Raw genomic sequence first — 19,178 nt, forward strand, 5'->3', positions numbered from 1 at the left:
TTCAACAAATTGTTGATTACAAGTTGTAGCCTATAGCGCCCTTGCCCACTGCCTACTGCCCACTATTCCTACACTGAACAAAAATATAAACGCAACATGTAAAGTGTTAGTCCCATGTTTCATGAGCTGAAATAAAAGATCCCAGAAATTGTCCATACGCACAAAAAGCGTATTTCTCTTAAAGTTCGCTTTAGAGAGTTTGTCAGTATGTCCATCACCTCATGCTTCAGCATGATAATGCACGGCCCCATGTCGTTAGGATCTGTACACAATTCCTGGAAGCTGAACATTTCCCAGTTCTTCCATTTGCCTGCATACTCATCCGATATGTCGCCCATTGAGCCTGTTTTGAATGCTCTGGATCGACGTGTACGACAGCGTGTTCCAGTTCCCGCCAATATCCAGCAATTTCACACAGCCATTTTAAGAGGAGAGGGACAACATTCCACAGGCCACAATCAACAGCCTGGTCAACTCTATGAAAAGGAGATGTGTTGCACTGCATGAAGCAAATGGTGGTCACACCAGATACTGACTGGTTTTCTGATTCAGAACTCTACCTTTTTTTAAGGTCTGTGACCAACAGATGCACATCTGTATTCCCAGTCATGTGAAATCAATAGATTAGGGCCTAATTAATTTTTCAATTGACTGATTTCCTTATATGAACTTTAACTCAGTATAATCTTTGAAATTGTTGCATGTTGCATTTATGTTTTTGTTCAGTGTATATTCCCTTTAGTGCAATTTGTTGTCTATTGGCAAAGGATGGTTGCCCTCTCCCTCTTTCTCTCCCAACCTCTTTCTCACTCTCCGTCTCTCAATTAAATTCTAAAGGCTTTATTGACATGAAAAGTGTAACCACAGTTTTTGCAAAGCAAACATATAGAAACATATTAAGTCAATGATGACAGAAATAAATCATTACTGAAATAATAACAGTGACTTCTCCTTCACTGTAGATCTCTATGCCTCACCAGTGGCTGGAGGGCAACCTGCCGGTCAGTGCTAAGTGTACAGTGTGTGACAAGACGTGTGGCAGTGTGCTCCGACTGCAGGATTGGCGCTGCAAGGCCATGGTGAGTGCAAGGCCATGGTGAGTCTGTGCTTGCAAGCGTATTTGGGTGGTGCTTCTTTAGGTATCTGTTTGAGGGATAAGTGCAAACTACATTACTATACTTTTCAGCAGCAACAATACAGTATTAATGTATTTTTGTTTTCTGCATACACTGATTCATGACACTTTCACTACAGTCACAAGGCCATTGAACTGATCAGGTTGTTGACTGTACATACTTGTCGTAATGCTCTGTGTAGTGTGCCTAAAAATAAAGTGTACGTGCGTGCATGTTGATGTCCAGGTGCACACGGTGTGTAAGGAGCAGCTGTCCACTAAGTGTCCCTTGGGGCAGTGTAAGGTGTCGGTCTTCCCCCCCACAGCCCTCAACAGCATCGACTCCGACGGTCAGTTATGCTCCTCACTTCCTCTCCGGGGGCAAGTTTCCCCTAGGTACAGATCTAACCTTAACCATTATTGGGGAAAATACTAAACTGACCTAAGATCAGGGGCAACTTCACTTAACACCTGTGTTTGTAGATGAACAGGACAGATAGGGTTGTCTGCGTGACCGGTCAGGGTAGTGTTCATTAGGCCTAGGGTTGCAAAATTCCCAGGTTTTCCAGAAATCCCGGTTGGAAGACTCCCGGAATCATAATGGAATAAGCACGATATTCAGAATTGTAAAAAAAAATTGACATTTTGGGAAAGTTAACATAGCAATATTTTTAAATAAGCTCTTTCTTATTAGATGTTAGGGTCTGGTTTCCCAGACACAGATTAATCCTAGTCCTGGACTAAAAAGCATGCTCAATGGAGAATATCCATTAATCTGTGTCTGGGAAACCGACCATGGAAGTTCAGGTGTGTGCCGTAGTCTGGTATAGCGGTTTAAGCTCCTGACTCTGGACCTTGTTTACCCTCCTGGCAACAGGGGTCCATCCTGTCATTAGTCCTTATCTGCCGGTCATTGGTTCTCATCTGCCTGTCATTGGTCCTCATCTCGCTGTTATTGTTTTTCATTGGTCCTCATCTGCCTGTCATTGGTACTCATTGTTCCTCATCTGCCTGTCATTGGTACTCATTGTTCCTCATCTGCCTGTCATTGGTCCTCAGGGTTCTGGAAGGCCACCTGCCCGCCCTCCTGCACCAGCCCTCTCCTGGTGTTCGTCAACAGTAAGAGCGGCGACAACCAGGGCATCAAGTTTCTGCGCCGCTTTAAACAGCTGCTCAACCCCGCCCAAGTCTTTGACCTCATGAACGGGGGGCCGCATCTCGGGTAAGTCTGCCCTGTGTGCGTGCGTACGTGCACACATCTGACATGGCTGTGTTTGTTTCTGACGGCACTGTGTGTATAGCTGCTTGTCTTAGAGGGCTCTCTCTTCTGTGTCTTTCCTAGTTTGCGTCTCTTCCAGAAGTTTGACACGTTCCGGATCCTAGTGTGTGGGGGTGACGGCAGCGTGGGCTGGGTCCTCTCTGAGATCGACACTCTGACGCTCCACAAACAAGCAAGTTTAACCCACCCCACCCATCTGCACTGACCTGAAAATAAGCTTCCATCAGTTGGGCTACACCCACTGACTCTTGGGCTCTTTCTCAATTAGTGTTTCCTTGATTACTCTTGTTCTTGGACATGGGTTTTGGGAAGGAGGCGAGGAGAGAACTCGGGGAAAGACAAATTGAGAAAGAGCTTTGGCTACTCTCCCATCATCCCTATGCAAGTCCTGAGCATAGCAGGCAGCTCTAGCTACTGTGCCAGCCAGCGACTCTCATGTTTCCCTTGTCCCACTTTCAACAACCTAGTAACAAAGATACCGTTTTGTCACACTGCCTGCCTCTATTAGTTGTTAGATTGACAGATAAACAGACAGACACTGTCCTCTGCTGGTCGTAAAGTACACACAGTCCTGGCTTACCAGACTGTGTGTTACATGTATTCGTTTTTCTCGATTGCATGAACACTTTTCTCAAAACAGGGTTCACTCTTGCAAAACAGTTACCACAGCCCACTAAACTGAAGTGCGTTTGCCAAAACAGCACATTTCTCTTTCAAAATGCACTAACACATCAACTTGGAATACCTGTCATAAAATAACTCTTCAAAACAGTATCATTTGTCGTTTAACTAGAAGATGACTTTTGCAACATCCTAGAGCATATAATACATGTGACAGAACAAGCTGAAACCATCAAAACAGTATCATTTGTTAATGAATGAGTAGATCATTTCACCATTCAATGGATAATGGCTCAAACAAATACTTACTATAACCATCAATACGCATTTCTATGACAAAAACAAAATGGTAGGAGGTACTAATGAAAGATTTTATACATGTAAACTGTGCTCATGTTTTCTGAATTAGGATTAAATGGAGGAGAATGGGGCTAAATGTAACGAGGGTCAGTTGAAACAGGATAACACTTGTTTTGCAGTGCCAGCTGGGTGTTCTGCCCCTGGGAACAGGAAATGACCTTGGCCGCGTCCTGGGCAGGGCTCGGCCTGCGACGACGACGCACAGCTGCCTCAAATACTGGAGAAGCTTGAGAGGGCCAGCACCAAGATGCTTGACAGGTAGGAGAGGGAGGGAGGGAGGCGCTGTAGAGGACCAGCACCAAGATGCTCGACAGAAAGAGAGACTTAGGGAGGGAGGAGAACTGGGGGTGAGGGAAATATTCACCAACATGCTTGAGAGAGAGAGAGTGAGAGAGAGAGAGAGAGAGAGAGAGAGAGAGAGAGAGAGAGAGAGAGAGAGAGAGAGAGAGAGAGAGAGAGAGAGAGAGAGAGAGAGAGAGAGAGAGAGAGAGAGAGAGAGAGAGAGAGAGAGAGAGAGAGAGAGAGAGAGAGAGAGAGAGAGAGAGAGAGAGAGAGAGAAGGTAGCCAGTGGTTAGAGTGTTGGACTAGTAACCAAAAGGTTGAAAGATCAAATCCCTGAGCTGACAAGGTAAAAATCTGTCGTTCTGCCCCTGAACAAGGCAGTTAACCCACTGTTCCTAGGCCGTCATTGAAAATAGGAATTTGTTCTTAACTGAATTGCCTAGTTAAAGAAAGGTAAAATATAAAAAAAATACCATTAATGGCCTCCCGAGTGGCGAAGTGGTCTAGGTGTCACTAGTGATGCCTTGAGGCGTCACTACAGACTTGGGTTTGATCCGAACCTGTGTCACAACTGGCCATGACCATGAGTCCCATAGGGCGGTGCACAATTGGCCCAGCGTCAGGTTTGGCCTGGGGGTGCTTTACTTGACTCATCACACTCTAGCGACTCCTTGTGGCAGGCCTGGAGGCTGACTTTGGTGGTGCCGACACTTCGGTGTGGCTGGGTTAAGTGGGCGGGTGTTAAGAACTGTGGTTTGTTGGGTCATGTTTTGGAGGATGCATGACTGACCTTCGCCTCTCCCGAGCCCGTTGGGGAGTTGCAGTGATTAGACAAGATCATAATTGGATATCACGAAATGGGGGAGAAAAATTCATAGCTTTTTTTATAAATAAAAGAACCATATGCAGAAATCGCTCCGCCATTTCCTGGTTGTTAAAATTCTAACATTTGGCCTGATTTCAGTTTGTGACAAAACAATCCATCATTGTGTAGAGAATCGTTGTACCATCTAAACCGCTGTGAAATATCTTTTCCATAACCAAAAATATTGTATTTTAAGCGGTTTGAAGCTGGTATACAAAACCGAAAGTAAAAGACGCAAAAACTTAACTTAAGAACGGGAAACATAGAATATAGAGCACATATAACAGATCTACTGCTTCTTAGACTTGCTTTCAATGAGAGTGACAGATCTATAACTGAGATTTGTATGTGAATTTCGTCCAAAAAAGTTACATATTGTAGCTTTAAACCAGCTATCATTAGTCCAGGAGTTTCTCCTGGTCAGGTCAGGGTGAAAAAACTTCCAACCCCTAAACTATCCATTGTTTAAATTCTTTGCCCAGGTGGAGTATTATGGTGTACGAGACCAAGTTCCCGCGGAAACATTCCAGCTCCACGGTGACAGAGGATTGCAGCGACGACTCTGAGGTACTTGTCAATTACATAATTTTCAGTCATACACATCATGATAGTTTTAGCTGAATTCGAGTACAATGGCAGTTACATGTCATTTATGTATACAGTACCTGTCAAAAGTTTGGACACACCTACTCATTCCAGGGTTTTTCTTGATTTTTATTATGAAAATAACACATATGGAATCATGTAGTAACCAAATATATTTTGTGTTTGAGATTGTTTAAAGTAGCCACCCTTTGCCTTGATGACTGCTTTGCACACTCTAGGCATTCTCTCAACCAGCTTCATGAGGTAGTCACCTGGACTGCATTTCAATTAACAGGTGTGCCTTGTTAATTTGTGGAATTTCTTTCCTTCTTAATGCGTTTGAGACAATCAGTTGTGTTGTGACAAGGTAGGGGTGGTATACAGAAGACAGCCCTATTTGGTAAAAGACCAAGTCCATATTATGGCAAGAACAGCTGAAATTAGCAAAGAGAATTGACAGCCCATCATTACTTTAAGACATGAAGGTCAGTCAATATGGAAAACTTTCAAGAACTTTGAAAGTTTCTTCAGTTGCGGTCGCAAAAACCATCAAGTGCTATGAAACTGGCTCTCATGAGGACTGCCACAGGAAAGGAAGACCCATAGTTACCTCTGCTGTAGAGGATAAGTTAATTAGAATTAACTGCACCTCAGATTGTAGCCCAAATAAATTCTTCACAGAGTTCAAGTAACAGACACATCTCAACATCAACTGTTCAGAGGAGACTGTGTGAATCAGGCCTTCATGGTCGAATTGCTGCAAAGAAACCACTACTAAAGGACACCAATAAGAAGAAGAGACTTGGTTGGGCCAAGAAACACGAGCAATGGACATTAGACCGGTGTCAATCTGTCCTTTGGTCTGATGAGTCCAAATGTGAGATTTTTGTTTCCAACCACTGTGTCTTTGTGAGACGCAGAGTGGATGATCTCTGCTTGTGTGGTTCCCACCGTGACGCATGGAGGAGGTGGTGTGATACGCCATCCCATCTGGTTTGTGCTTAGTGGAAAAATGACCCAAAACACATCTCCAGGCTGTGTAAGGGCTATTTGGCCAAGAAGGAGAGTGATGGAGTGCTGCATCAGATGACCTGGCCTCCACAATCACCTGACCTCAACCCAATTGAGATGGTTTGGGATGAGTTGGACCGCAGCATGAAGGAAAAGCAGCATATGTGGGAACTCCTTCAAGATTGTTGGAAAAGCATTCCTCATGAAGCTGGTTGAGAGAATGCCAAGAGCGTGCAAAGCTGTCATCAAGGCAAAGGGTGGCTACTTTGAACAATCTAAAATATATTTTGATTTGTTTTACACTTTTTTTGCTTAGTAGATTATTCCATTTGTGTTATTTCATAGTTTTGATGTCTTCACTATTATTCTACAATGCCATTATGCTGCCGCAGTTGCCGGTAATATGCTACACCGGGTCGCCAACCTTTTCCATTTAGAGTGCCAATTTATCTTACCATTTCTACCAATCTGCGTGCCAGTTATAATTTTCAAATGCACATTTTCGTGAAACAGTTACATTTATTTTACAAAGTCTTTGTAACTCCAAATCATTGTATTTGTATTAATTAGAGATCCAAGGCAGCAGCTACTTTTCCTGGGGGCCAAACACATTAAGTTACTTACATTAAACAAAAGATTAAAAAGTACATTATATAACATTATTACACCACTATATACTGTAACTACAATACAAAATGTATAATACCACCATACAACAGTATTACAATGTACGATTGTGTAAAATGTGTGTGCTAGCATTTGTGTGCGTATACGTGTGTCTGTGTCTCTTCACAGTCCCCGCTGTTCTATAAGGTGTATTTTTATGTATTTTTTTTATCTGATTCTACTGCGTGCATCAGTTAGCTGATGTGGAATAGAATTCCATGTAGTCATGGCTCTATGTAGTACTGTGCACCTCCCATAGTCTGTTCTGGACTTGGAGACTGTGAAGAGACCTCTGGTGACATGTCTTGTGGGGTATGCATGGGTGTCTGAGCTGTGTGCTAGTAGTTATAACAGACAGCTCGGTGCATTCAACTTCTCACAAAAACAAGTAGTGATAAAGTAAATCTCTACTCCACTTTGAGCCATGAGAGATTGACAGACTAATCCCCATTTTAGCTACTGTTGTATCAACATGTTTTGACCATGACATTTTACAATCCAGGGTTACTCCAAGCATTTTAGTCACCTCAACTTGCTCAATTTCAACATTATTCATTACAAGATGTAGTTGAGGTTTAGGGTTTAGTGAATGGTTTGTCCCAAATACAATGCTTTTAGTTTCTGAAATATTTAACTAACTTATTCCTTGTCACCCATTCTCAAACTAACTGCAGCTCTTGAAGTGTTGCTGTCATTTTAGTCGCTGTAGTAGCTGAAGTGTATAGTCATCTGCATACATAGATACACAATATAGCAGGGGGTATAAAGCCATAACAACACATACGTTTTTCCAGTAGCAGACTATGATTGATCATTTCAAAAGCCGCACTGAAGTCTAACAAAACAGCCCCCACAACCTTTTTATCATCAATTTCTCTCAGCCAATTGTCAGTCATTTGTGTAAGTGCTGTGCTTGTTGAATGTCCTTCCCTATAAGCGTGCTGAAAGTCTGTTGCCAATTTGTTTACTGTAAAATAGCATTGTATCTGGTCAAACACCATTTTTCCCCAAAGTTTACTAAGGGTTGGTGACAGGCTGATTGGTCGGCTATTTGAGCCAGTAAAGGGGGCTTTACTATTCTTGACTTTTGCTTCCCTCCAGGACTGAGGGTAGGTACACACTTTCTAGTAGGCTTAAATTGAAGATATGGCAAATAGGAGTGGCAATATCGTCAAGTGGTTAATAAAAATGATATCTAAATGATAATTATTCAAATCTTAAAGTAACTTATATTGCCATTGCCAACTATGTAAAAAATTGCCTACATAAAGCCAACAAATAAAACAAAACAAAGCCTGCAGGTAGAAAATATCCTGATAAAAATAAATCGTATTGGCTACGCATGGCCTGTCTGCAAAGAACTTGTAATGATCAACTTGGTCCAACCAGAACGTTTGTACTAACAAACTTGCAACATTGTATATATCCTGGACCCTCAGAGTTTCCCACACCCTGAGCTCCAGACTGATACAGTTGTGGGCTATTTACAGTATTTGCGCAAGGGACAATAATCAATCAGAAACAAAAAACACAATTAATAAATTAACAACTCTTAAATGAAATGAAATAAACCAAACTTGTTTCTCACGAGTGTAGCATAGGTTGTGCGCTCTGTAAACAACGTGTCCCTCCGACAATGACAACAGTAAAATACTGTAATAATAATACATTGAATGCATTAATAGAAATGATGGTAACCAAACAAACATTGTAGATTAGAAATTATGGGAATTAACGGTAAATGTACCACTGGTGATACTGGTGTGCCATCCCCGTGGCCTCAGCAATTGATTAGTCCACTGAGACGGGCATCAATCAAGATGTGGCATAAAATGTACTTTTTTTGCAACTGCTGGACTAAAAACTTCTCGGTCTACCAACAGCCTATCGACCAAACAATCCACCAGTTTACTAAATGGGGTCAGCCCTAATATTTATATTGCACTATATAGTGCATTCAGGAAGTATCCAGACCCCTTAACTTTTTCCACATTTTGTTATGTTACAGCCTTATTCTAAAATGTATCGTTTTTTTCCTCATCAATCTATACACAATACACCATATTGACAAAGCAACAACAGGTTTTTAGAAACGTTTGTATTAAAATAAAAATTTTAAAACGATCATATTTACATAATAATTCAGAACCTTTACTCAGTACTTTGTTGAAGCACCTTTTGGCAGTGATTACAGCCTTGAGTTTTCTTGAGTATGACACTACAAGCTTGGCACACCAGTATTTGGGGAGTTTCTCCCATTCTGCTCTGCAGATCCTCTCAAGCTCTGTCAGGTTGGATGGGGAGCGTTGCTGCACAGCTATTTTCAGGTCTCTCCAGAGATGTTCGATCGGGTATAAGTTTGGGCTCTGGCTGGGCCACTCAAGGACATTCAGAGACTTGTCCCGAAGCCACACCTGTGTTGTCTTGGCTGTGTGCTTAGTGTCGTTGTCCTGTTGGATTGTCAACCTTCGCCCCAGTCTGAGGTCCTGAGCGCTCTGGAGCAGGTTTTCATCAAGGATCTCTCTGTACTTTGCTCCGTTTATCTTTCCCTCGATCCTGACTAGTCTCCCAGTCCCTGCGGCTGAAAAACATCCCCACCACATGATGCTGCCACCACCATGCTTCACCGTAGGGATGGTGTCAGGTTTCCTCCAGACGTGACGCTTTGCATTCTGGCCGAAGAGTTCGGTCTTGGTTTCATCAGACCAGAGAATCTTGTTTCTCAGGATCTGAGAGTTCTTTAGGTGGCTTTAGGCAAACTCCAAGTGGGCTTTCATGTACCTTTTTGTATTTGTATTTATTATGGATTCCCATTAGCTGCTGCCTTCGCAGCATCTACTCTTCCTGGGGTCCAGCAAAATTAAAGCAGTTATACAATTTTTAAAACATTACAATACATTCATTACAGAATTCACAACACACTAAGTATGTGCCCTCAGGTCCATACTCCACTACCACATATCTACAACACAAAATCCATGTGTACGTGTGTGTATAGTGCATATGTTATCATGTGTGTCTATGTATGTGTCTGTGCCTATGTTTGTGTCTCTTCAGTCCCCGCTGTTCCATAATATGTATTTTTATCTGTTTTTTAAATATAATTTTACTGCTTGCATCAGTTACCTGACGTAGAATAGAGTTTCATGTAGTCATGGCTCTATGTAGTACTGTGCGCCTCCCATAGTCTGTTCTGGACTTGGGGATTGTGAGGAGACCTCTTGTGGCATGTCTTGTGGGGTATGCATAGGTGTCTGAGTTGTGTGCTAGTACTTTAAGCAGACAGCTCTGTGCTTTCTACATGTCAATACCTCTCACAAATACAAGTAGTGATGAAGTAGAGATTGACATGCATATTATTAATGTTTGCTTTCTGTGTACATCCAAGGGCCAGCCGTGCTGCCCTGTTCTGAGCCAATTGCAATTTTCATTTTTACTGAGGAGTGGCTTCTGAAAATTACAACAAGGTTATTTTTCCTGTAAGCGAACTTTTTGTCTGATGTGGTTAAAAAATAAACAAACATTTAAACATAGTAGGCTACACTGACCTACTTGGCATACTTGAGGTTTCACATGTTACATAAAGACAGAGGGCAGCCAAAAACATCAAAGCCATGAACATTGCAACAGTAGAGCAGGACTCCCTGTAGCAATGACTCAGATCAGACTTGTCACCCGTATTATAGTTATTGGAATAGGAATTTCAGTTTACTTCCTGAATTGAGTGAAGTGAAATGGAATAGACGTACGCCAACCCTGAGATAATATAGTTGCTATCTACACTCATCCAAATAAGAATAAGAATTGGTTCTTAACTGACTTGCCTAGTTAAATTAAAAAAAGAAAAACAGTGCCTTCGGAAAGTATTTAGACCCCTTGACTTTTGAAAACTTGTGTAAATATGGTATTTCATTTTTAAATAAGTTTTGTTATAACAACCTGCTTTTGCTTTGTCATTATGGGGTATTGTGTGTAGATTGCTGAGGATTTTTTATTTTTTTTAATCCATTTTAGAATAAGGCTGAAACGTAACAATATGTGAAAAAAGTAAAGGGGTCTGAATACATCCCGAAGTAACTGTACCTACTCTTGTTGCTGAACAGTTTTCTTCTCCATTCTTCTATCAGCGGTGGACGAGCAGAATGCCCAGACTCAGGAGGTGTTTGCTCTGGGGGCAGCGGAGGAGGAGGAGGAAGAGCAAGTCAAGCTGTTTTTGCAGTCGTCCTACAGTGGGAACGCCTGTAACAGCACCAGGAGCCATCCAGTCCGCAGAGGTCAGTCATTGAACCCTGAGTCTCCTAACCTGGGTCGTGTTCATTTGATACCAAATGTAAGAAAACAAGACCGAACCAGGGAAGGCCTACCTTTTTAAAGTGTCTTTCGTTGCATGCCCTAATGAACACGGCCCAGACGAAATTGATCATTTTAATTAATGATGCGTGCCCATTTATTCTTGAAGATTATCTCTTCTAAATGTGTGTTGTTTTTTTAAATTAAGGAGTGGGCCTTTAATCAGCACCCCAGTGTCTCATGTCTTTCTGTGTCTCTGTTTGATCCCGTAGTGTCCAAGACGCCTTGTGAAAAGCTCATCAACAAAGGAAGCCTGTCACTGGGCAGCTCTGCGTCACTTCCTGCCCAGACAGGAAGTCGAGAGAGCATGCCAATGCTCAACACCAAGATCCTCTACCCAAGTAAGGGCACAAGTTCTCACCAGCTCTGTACCAAGGGCCCTCAGCTCTGTACCAAGGGCCCTCAGTTCCCCAATCCCAAATCGACCCCTTGGACACTTGTCTACACCGTAGTGTTTTTGAGGTCGGTTCTGTTACGGTTTCAATACTTTTTTTAAAACAAATGCACTATGCATTATGTGGGTTAAATGCTGTAAAAACACAGAATAAAACAATTAATAAAAGTCCCAGGATCATTACTGATTATCGCTTAATAATAACTTTACTTTAATAAAATATTTCAGTTGTTGTGTATATTATGTTTGTTTTATTTGATGATGATCATTCCAAGTCATCATCTCTTCTACAGAGCTTTCTGACAAAATCACTATTTTGGTAGTTCTTCAAAGTAAATAAGCCATACTTTTATGACTGCTGAATACCAACTATCAATTACTTAGATAATGTATTTTCAGATAGCTTTACCTCGCAAAGAAAATGCTCGCTATGTATCCCCTCATGATCCGCATTCTTCTGTCCCTTACGTTGCAGGCGTGAAAGAAACACAGACCGGAAAAGTAGCCACACAATGGATTATGGTCATTGTAGTTAGTTTAGCGCAGAAAACTTTAATTATGTTCAACATTGGCCTGTTGGAAACTACAACTCCCTATTACATCGCACAGTTTGGCATGATCTGATTCATCTCTAGAGAAACTGCAGCGCATTGAGCTCACAGAAAAACCCTGAATGAAATGGAATTCAAATAATTTAACTGACATTGGACAATTAGTTGTTTAAAAACCGAAAAATAACCAACATTTTTACTATTTTCTTTACTATTACACTTTATATTCCTGTGATATAATTGTGCTCTCTCTGTGTTCAATTGCCAGTCAGTGTTCAGTATGTGTTAAGTGTGTTTATGTGTTTGTTCAGGTCTCAGGGCTGGTATCTCTGGCTCCCTCTCCAGCAGTTCGGTCATCAGCAGACTCTTGGTCAATGCTGACTCCTTCAGCTGTGACCCAGAGACCTTGTGAGTGTCCACGTTTCAGTCTCTCTCCTCCTTCCCATAAAGGGTTAGTTAACTTTTTAGATTTGAGCTTATTTTCAACTTACCTTTGGTGTTGTCATTTCATCCAAACCATTTTTAGGTGTGTTAGCTGGTTATTAAACAACGTCCAGAATCTACTGGCCAGCATCTTTAGAGCTTGGAGCACTGCTAGTGGAAACGGATTGAACTAGCACGTGATGTATTAAAAAGCATGGTAAAGAACTCTGCCTTCCTCTTTCCATGTCCCTGCGTTCCCCATGCTTTTGAAGTGAACTATCCCTTTAAGCCCATCATCATCTATCTCTTGCTCCAGAGTCGTGAGTGATCTTGTACTGTGTTTGGTTTCAGTGACTGCTACACTGAGAAATGTGTGATGAACAACTACTTTGGGATCGGCCTAGATGCTAAGATATCACTGGACTTCAACAATAAGCGGGACGAGCATCCCGAGAAGTGCAGGTAACTGAGGAATGGAGGCTAACTAAACCAGATAGACCCAGCCCTGGATCTTGTGATAAGCAGAGATGTAGTCTTGATCTCGTGGTCTTTGTCTTGAGGCCACATAAATACAGTGTTGGTCTGGTCATGGACTCAGTACACAGGGTCTGGGTTTTGATAGTTTGGGTCTGGGTCTCAAGGGGTCTAGTCTGGGTCCTTAAAACAGACCAAACTATTTAGAAATACATTTTGGGGATTGGAAAAACGCTTTCAGTGTAAACTTAAGTGACTGAAACTACACAGAAAGAATGCAGAAAATATTATGGAAATAACAATCACCAAAGTAAAACCTAGACAGTCAGTAAGAATTGAACATTTTAAAAACAATGAATTCCGACCGGGCAAGAAGGGCATACCAGTTGGGGCCCACTTTGAATTTCTTTTCATGTTTGAACATAAGATCATAGCTTTAGCCAAGGCAAAATGTGCAGAATTGTAGTAAATTTGTCCCACGTCAGTGCATTTTCGGGATAATTTGGACAAAAATCTTCGCAAATTGCTATGCAAAATGTCTGTATTGCGTCAGCAAAATCAAGCATTTTTTACTGCAAATATCACACAAAAAATCCCCAAGTCCTGGAGAAACTGTTTATACCTCAGACACACATCAAAGACCTACGGCTAAAAGCAGTGATTGGCCGCGACGTTAGCTTTCACCTGCTGCTTTAAACTGTTCGTCCTCATGGTGTGTTTTGTCCTTTAGAATAGCAATGTCTTCCATTTCTGTGCTGCTGCTCTCCACAAAGAGCTTAATGTTTGTTTGTTGAACATAAAGTAAATTTCTTTGTGTTGTGTGTTGTTTTGGTCTATGTATACAGTATGTGTGTGTGCTTGGCCACTGTGGTAAGCTGTGGGTCGGTCTGTGTTCAGGAGTCGCACCAAGAACATGATGTGGTACGGGGTTCTGGGTACCAAAGAGCTGCTGCATCGCACCTACAAGAACCTAGAGCAGAAGGTACTGCTGGAGGTAAGAAAACAATGATAACCAAGTGAGTGTAAGGGTACGTCCACATTGAGATTTTGTCTGAATATTCCGGGTGGAGCCAATGGTTTTTCAATGGGTGTCATCCGTTGCTGGATGAATGACAACGGAGATTAGTTGAAATTGTCCAACAAAAAACTTGTCCAACAAAGACAATATATCCACATTTGTACGTATGCAACTCGTCCGGAAAAAAAGCAGGGATGAGTTGTACTTTCGACAGACGAAAACAGACAATGATGTACGTCAAATACTATTTTATCTGTGTGATGCGCCTCAGTGTGCCATACCCTAAAGAGACTGGACTGTCATCCCTTAACTCGAACCCTGACCCTAACATTAAAGGGCAATCTGGGATTGACACTTTTTGATTATTGTCTGGTGTTGTTATTGTGGGTGTTTGTAACAGAGCATATGCAGAAAGTTTTTTTCTGTCACAGTATTATAATGTGTGTGTGTGTGTGTGTGTGTGTGTGTGTGTGTGTTTAGTGTGACGGGAGGCCTATCCCCCCCCCCAGCCTGCAGGGCATAGCTGTCCTGAACATCCCCAGCTATGCAGGTGGCACCAACTTCTGGGGCGGGACAAAAGAGGATGATGTAAGTGTCATCAAAACCCTCTCATTGTGTTGTTGTTTCGTAACTACAATATGACTCCATAGGCAGCTGGATCTTTTTTATAACACAATAATACAAGGTCATAAAGATTACACGACATTGTAACAGAACTCACACGTTTCCTCCACATTTTTGTTTTTAATGTTTTAAGTGTCTTTGGGTCTTTGAAAAGTGCAATGTAAATTCCATGTGTTTTTATACTACTAATAATACAAATGTAAAAAATATATATAAATAATATTTATAACCCCTACCCTCTACATAACCAGAATATCCACAGCACAAATCTAACCCGCGTCACATCAATCACCCCAGTCAGCGTTGTTGTGTTCATGTGTGACTAACCACGTGAGATATACAATTAGTGTACAAAACATTAGGAAACACCTGACATAGACTGACCAGGTGAATCCAGGTGAAAGCTATGCTCCCTCTTTGATGTCAACTGTTAAATAGAGGAGACAGGATAAAGAAGGGTTTTAGGCCTTGAGACAATTGAGACATGGATTGTGTATGTGTGCCGTTGTGAATGATCCCCATTAGCTGCTGCCAAGGCAGCAGATACTCTTCCTGGGGTCCAGCTAAATTAAGCCAGTTATACAGTTTTAAAACCATTATGAACTGACAACTGTGTGTGTATCTCTTCAAAATCCCCACTGTTCTATAAGGTGTATTTTTTTTAATCTGTTTTGTAAATCTGATTTCACTGCCTGCGTGAGTTACTTGGTGTGGATTAGAATTTCATGTAGTCATGGCTCTATGTAGTACTGTGCGCCTCCCATAGTCTGTTCTGGACTTGGAGAGACCTCTGGTGGCATGTCTTGTGGGGTATGTATGGGTGTCCGAGCTGTGTGCTAGGAGTTTAAGCAGACAGCTCGGTGCATTCAACATGTCAATACCTCTCACAAATACAAGTAGTGGTGAAGTCGATCTTTCCTCTACTTTGAGCCAGGAGAGATTGACATGTACTGTATATTATTAATGTTAGCTCTGTGTGTACATTTTGGCTTACCATAACAAAGGGGTTGAATACTTATGACTCAAGACATTTCAGCTTTTCATTTTTTATTCATTTGTAAACATTTCTAAAAACATAGTTCCACTTTGACATATGGGGTATTGTGTGTAGGCCAGTGACACAAAATCTCAATTTAATCAATATTAAATTCAGGCTGTAACACAACAAAACATGGAAAAGGTTAAGCGGTGTGAATACTTTCTGAAGGCACTGTATATGTGACAAGTGTTGCCACTCGACCACAGCTCTTCACAATATATGTGGCTTATACTGAGTGTACAAAACATAATAAACAAATGCTCTTTCCATGATATAGACTAACCAGGTGAATCCAGGTGAAAAATCAAATTTAATCAGAGTAGGTGAAGGGGGGAGACAGGTTAAAGAAGGATTTTTAAGCTTTGAGACAAATGAGTCATGGATTGTGTATGTGTGCCATTCAGAGGGTGAATGGACAAGACAAAATATTTGTCTTTGAACGGGGTATGGTAGCAGGTGCCAGGGCACCGGTTTGAGTGTGTCAAGAACTGCAACGCTGCTGGGTTTTTCACGCTTAACAGTTTCCTGTGTGTATCAAGAATGGTCCACCACCCAAAGAACATGCAGCCAACTTGACACAACCGTATGAAGCACTGGAATCAACATGCGCCAGCATCCGTGTGGAACGCTTTCAACACCTTGTAGAGTTCATGACCCAACGAATTGAGGCTGATCTGAGGGCAAAAGGAGGGCAACTAAATATTAGGAAGGTGTTCCAAATGTTTTGCACACTCAGTGTATTAAAAAAAATGACGTGTCCTCTTCCCTGCAGACGTTCACGGTGCCATCCTTTGACGATAAGATCCTGGAGGTGGTGGCGGTGTTTGGCAGCATTCAAATGGCTGTGTCCAGAGTCATCAACCTGCAGCACCACCGTATCGCACAGGTAACACACACACACACACACACACACACACATTGCAGACTCTGTTAATATACAGAGGACTGTGTCTGCATCCCAAATGGGCCCTGGCACCCTGTGACCCTGGCATCCTATTCCTGTGACGCAGGCTGTGTCCCAAATGGCACCCTATTCCCTTTCGGGACCAGGGCCCAACAGTAGTGCACTATATACAGCAATTTGGGACACAGCCTGTGTCACAGGTTAACCTGCCGCACCACCCACAACATTGCTTAGGTAGTGTGAGTAGGTAGTGAATAGTGTGGGACGTCACCGTCCCACACTATTCAACAGCCAGTGAAATAGCATGGCGCGAAATACAAAACAGCAAAAATCTCATAATTTCATTTTCTCAAACAATCAACTATTTTACACCATTTTAAAGATAAGACTCTCGTTAATCTAACCACATTGTCCGATTTCAAAAAGGCTTTACGGCAAAAGCATAAAATTAGATTATGTTAGGACATAAACTTCACAAGAAAATCCACACAGCCATTTTCCAAGCAAGGACATGCATCACAAAAAACAAAAGTACAGCTAAAATATTCACTAACCTTTGATGATCTTCATCAGATGGCACTCATAGGACTTCATGTTATACAATTCATGTATGTTTTGCTCGATAAAGTTCATATTTATATCCAAAAACAGCATTTTATATTGGCGCGTGATGTTCAGAAAATGTATTCCCACCAAAACTTTCGGTGAATGTGCACGTCAATTTACAAAAATACTCATCATAAACGTTTACAACAGTTATTGAAAGAATTATAGATACACTACTCCTTGACGCAACCACTTGGTCAGATTTCAAAATAACTTTACAGAGAAAGCACATTGTTCAATATTCTGAGTACATAGCTCAGCCATTGAAGCAAGATATACAGCTTCCCGCCAAGTTCTGGCATCAACAAAACTCTGAATTAGTATTATAAATATTCTCTTACCTTTGCTGATCTTCATTTCCATACCGGACCCGTGTGGCTCAGTTGGTAGAGCACGGTGTTTGCACCGCCAAGGTTGTGGGTTCGATTCCCACGGGGGACCCATACGGAAGAATTTTTTTTTATGAAATGTATGCATCCACTACTGTAAGTCGCTCTGGATAAGAGTGTCTGCTAAATGACTAAAATGTAAATGTAGTAAAGTTATAATCTTCCATTACCGGTCGTAGAAACATGTCAAACCTTGTTTACAATCAATCCTTAGGGTATTTTTAACATAAAACGTCGATAATATTCCAACCGGACAATAGCGTTTTCATTCAAGAAGAAAAAGAAGGAGGGGCGCGCTGTCGGGCTCGCACATCACCAAGCCCTTTGTCCTCAGGCAGTCCACTCATTGACTGAGCTACTATTCTCTGCCCAGTAACAGGTTCAGAGTGTTTTCTATCCAAATCTACTAATAATATGCAAATATTTGACTCTGGGCCCGAGTATTAGGCAGTTTACTCTGGTGTCGTGTCTTTGGCTATGCCGGATTAAGTGATATGACATGCTAACCTATAAAATCCTTTCTCTGTAATTAATATTACCTGATTAAGCTAATCATGTAAATGTAATTAACTAGAAAGTCGGGGCACCACGGAAGAACGTTTATAGAGCCGTTATCTTCCGAATAAACTCTTAAAATACTTAGTAATATTTTACATCGATAAGCAGTCACTATTAACCCTTATCTTATTTTCAGTCTCATAATGAAAGTTGTAAATTCTTGGCTATCTTCACGAACCCTGGCTAACAAGTTGAATCAGCAATACAAAATTGGGTTTAATTATTTATTTACTAAATACCTAAACTAATCACACAGAATTACAAATACACCGAATACAAATGATGTCATACATGATGGCTGGTTACACAAAGGAAAGGGGGTTGGGCTTGAATGAAAGAGCGGGAAGACCTAGGAACAAAGAAACAGCAGCTATGCTATCGTAAATACATTATCTTATGCATTCTAAATTACTGCCCATTTGGAAAAGGAAAATGCAATAAATATTTACTCTGAGCTGCGCTTCGGTAGATTGGTCGTAGATGCTGGCCGGGTTGGCCAACAGATCTTCCTGTCCTCGGAAGAATGTCTCTGGTGGTAAATTGGATACGTGGTGGTATCTTCGTCTGTTTGTTAGAATGGATCCATCGTCCGTCCTTTCCTAGCCCACGTCTACAGCGGCCGCAGCTAACTCAACGGCTAGGAAGTATCACTTCTGTAGTGAATAAGCTCAAAGTTCATACCATTCGCCACCAAAGCTCACGCCGAGGTTGGCTTAGTTCTGTACTTGAAGTGTGTCCTTCTAACGTAGAGGCTGCAGACCTCACGTACTGGAACCATGGATATCTTTTCGTCAAAGGCTTATATAGTGGAGAGGGGGAAGGATGTGTTTCATCGTTTATAACCCCTGTCTCTTCACAGGGGTGGGCCACTGATCAAGCAGGGCACTTTCCTTATGAAAACCCAATTCTCTCATTTGGAAGCTAAAATTACATTTAATCTCCTAACAAACAATTTCAATATCAAACATTTCAATTGCATAACAATTCCATGTTACTCTGATAACTAGAGGGTGTATACTTTCTCAGGTACAGTTTATGTCGTCCTGTCATCAGTCATAATGTCTC

At 41.6% G+C, this 19,178-nt stretch overlaps 1 pseudogene; it reads left to right on the forward strand.

Annotated features, from left to right (window-relative positions):
- LOC106580632 (diacylglycerol kinase delta-like) overlaps positions 1-19,178 on the forward strand; it is a 62,916-nt pseudogene that overhangs the window by 535 nt on the left and 43,203 nt on the right.

This window comes from Salmo salar, chromosome ssa20 (assembly GCF_905237065.1).
Source record: "Salmo salar chromosome ssa20, Ssal_v3.1, whole genome shotgun sequence".
In the NCBI taxonomy this organism is placed as follows: Eukaryota; Metazoa; Chordata; class Actinopteri; order Salmoniformes; family Salmonidae; genus Salmo; species Salmo salar.